Raw genomic sequence first — 3,121 nt, 5'->3', positions numbered from 1 at the left:
CTGAACCTTTTCTAAGGTATCAAATACCAAGTCAGGACCTACCACTGTGGCCATACCTACTTCAAACCAATCAATGGGAGATCTACATATTCTCCCATAAAGTACCTCAAACGGAGCTATCTGTATGCTGGAATGATAACTGTCAATCAAGGGCAAGTGGTCATCCCAACTACCCTTTAAGTCAATGGCACACTCCCTTAACATATTTTCTAGAGTATAGATGGTCCTTTCTTCTTGACCATCTTTCTGAGGGTGGAAGGCTTACTGAGGTGGACTTAGGTATCTAGACCCTTTTTTGGAAGGCTTTCCAAAAATAAAAGATAAACTAGGTACCTCTATCTGAGATAATGGACAATGGAACTCCGTGCAATCTGACCAACTCTCTAACATAGAGCTTGGCATAATCCTTAGCTGAAAGATACATAAACTGGTAAGAAGTGAGATAATTTGGTCATTCTATATACAATAACCCAAATAGAATTATACTGATGATGAGTATGAGGCAAACCCATCACAAAGTCCATGTTTACTTTCTCCCACTTTCACATGGGAATATTGAACTCTTGCATAGAACCACCAAGATTTTGATGCTTGATCTTAACCTGCTGACACATCGAGCACTTAGCTATAAACTCTGCAATATCTCTCTTTATCCAACTCCACTAATAGATCTCCTACAAATCACGGTACATCTTAGAGGCCCCTGGATGAAATGAGTAACGAGCATCATGCACTTCTGCAAGAATTCATTGCCTTAATTTACCTACACCTGACACACATAACCAACCCTGGAAACATAACACTTCTTTTTTCTTAATCGACTTAGCGGACACCTATTCAGGCAAACTGATGAACTTCCTAAACTTAATTCTTCTTATTATCGTCCACGTGAGCAACACTATCCATGGACATCCTACTGAGAGCATCAACCACTACATTGGCCTTGCCTGGGTGATATAGGATGCCCATGTCATAGTCTTTCAACAACTTTAACCACCTTTTCTGATGCAGGTTCAGATCTTTCTAAGAAAATACATACTGCAGGCTCTTATGGTCTGTGAACATATTTACATATACCCCATACAAATAATGCCTTTAAATCTTTAAGGAAAATATAATAGCTGCTAACTCAAGATCATGGGTGGGATAATTCTTTTCACAGGGCTTAGGTTGTCTAAAGGCTTAGGCTATGACCTTACCTCTCTGCATCAAGAGCCCAAACCAACTCTGGAAGCATCAAAATCTACCACAAACCCAGCTGAACCATCTAGTAGATTCAAAACTAGGGCTGTAGTGACCCGAGTCTTCAACTCCTAAAAAAATTTCTTATAAGAATCTGAGCACTGGAATTTGACTTTCTACTGAGTCAATCTGGACATAGGGGATGCAATGGATGAAAATCCTTTAATAAACCATCGGTAATAGCCATCCAAACCTAAGAAACTTCTGATATTTAATGGAGAGATGGGTCTGGGCTAGTTTCTCACTACTTTGGTCTTTTGAGAATCCACTCTAATGCCATATCTGGAAACTATATGGCCAAGGAAAGCTACTGACCTTAGCCAAAATTTGCATTTACTGAATTTGGAGAACAACTTATGGGCTTTGAGTGTTTGTAATACTATTCTGAGATGGTCTGCATGATCATGTTCATTACGGAAGTAGACAAGAATGTCATTAATGAAGACTATAAAGAATATGTCCAAGTACTACTTGAACACACAGTTCATCAAGTCCATGAAGGTTGCTGGGGAATTGGTAAGACCAAATGACATGACTTAGAATTTGAAGTGGCCATATCGAGTTATGAAAGCTATTTTTAGAATATTATGTTCTCTGACTCTGAGCTGATGATAGCCTGATCTGAGGTCTATCTTAGAGAAGTAATTGACACCATGAAGTTGGTCAAATAAGTCATCGATTATGGGAAATAGATACTTGTTCTTGACCATGACTTTATTTAGCTGACAGTAGTCTATTCACATCCTGAGAGAACCATCTTTCTTATACATGAACAGAACTGGTGTACCTCACGGGGAAACGCTGGGTCTGATGAACCTTTTATCTAGGAGATCTTTCAACTGTTCTTTTAAATCTTTGAGTTCTGTAGGTTCCATTCTATATGGAAGAATAGATATGGGCTGAGTATCTGGAAGAATTTCAATTACAAAGTCAATTTCCCTTTCGGGAGGAATCCCAAAAATATCTTTGGTAAACACATCAAAAAATTCACTTGCTACTGATACTGACTCCAGATTAGGGGTATCTGAACTAGATTATTGAACTCGAATTAGATGATAGACATATCCCTTTGTTATCATTTTTCTCTTCCTAAGGTAAGAAATAAGCTGACCCTTAAGTGCTGAAATACTACCCCTCCACTTAAGGAAAGGTTCATTCAGAAAATAAAAATGGAAAATTCAGTTTTTGTGGTCAACTGAAGCATAGCATGAATGAAGACAATCCATATCAAGAATGACATCAAAATTTGTCATCTCTAATTCTACTAAGTCTGCTGAAATAAATTTCTGAGATACCATAATCGAACAGTTCCTGTATACCCGTCGGGCTATGATAGATTTTTTCTACTGGGTAGAGATGGAGAAAGGATCTACTAGGATTTCGAGACTGACTCTAAAGTCAACAGCTATATAAGGAGTAACAAAAAACAAAGAAGCTCCTGGATCTAGCAAAGCATAAACATGTAAATAATAAACTTGTAATGTACCACTGACCACATCAGGAAAACTTTCCTGATCTTATCGGGGCTGAAGTGTATAAAACCTATTTGGGTGCTACCTACTGGTGGCACTGGAAGTGGCACCCTACTTATTCAGGTGACCGGACTGAGTAGAAGGACGATTATACTGACCTTGATAACCTGATTGAGGACAATCTCTGACCCTATGGCCTAGCTTTCTACCTCAAAAACATACATCACTTCCAGCCCTGCAGATACCCTGATGGTTTCTGCTATATTTCTAGCAAAGAGGATTTGTTCGGACACTGCTAACACTACCCTGAGGTTTAGTGCCTGGTGCCCTATCTTTATTACCGTCTCTAAATTTCAGAACTAAAGCACTGGCCGAGGACAGAGCTAGAACTAAGGATTTATAACAAA

Source organism: Capsicum annuum, chromosome 7 (genome assembly GCF_002878395.1).
Source record: "Capsicum annuum cultivar UCD-10X-F1 chromosome 7, UCD10Xv1.1, whole genome shotgun sequence".
In the NCBI taxonomy this organism is placed as follows: Eukaryota; Viridiplantae; Streptophyta; class Magnoliopsida; order Solanales; family Solanaceae; genus Capsicum; species Capsicum annuum.
Note: the sequence above shows the minus strand (reverse complement) of the source record.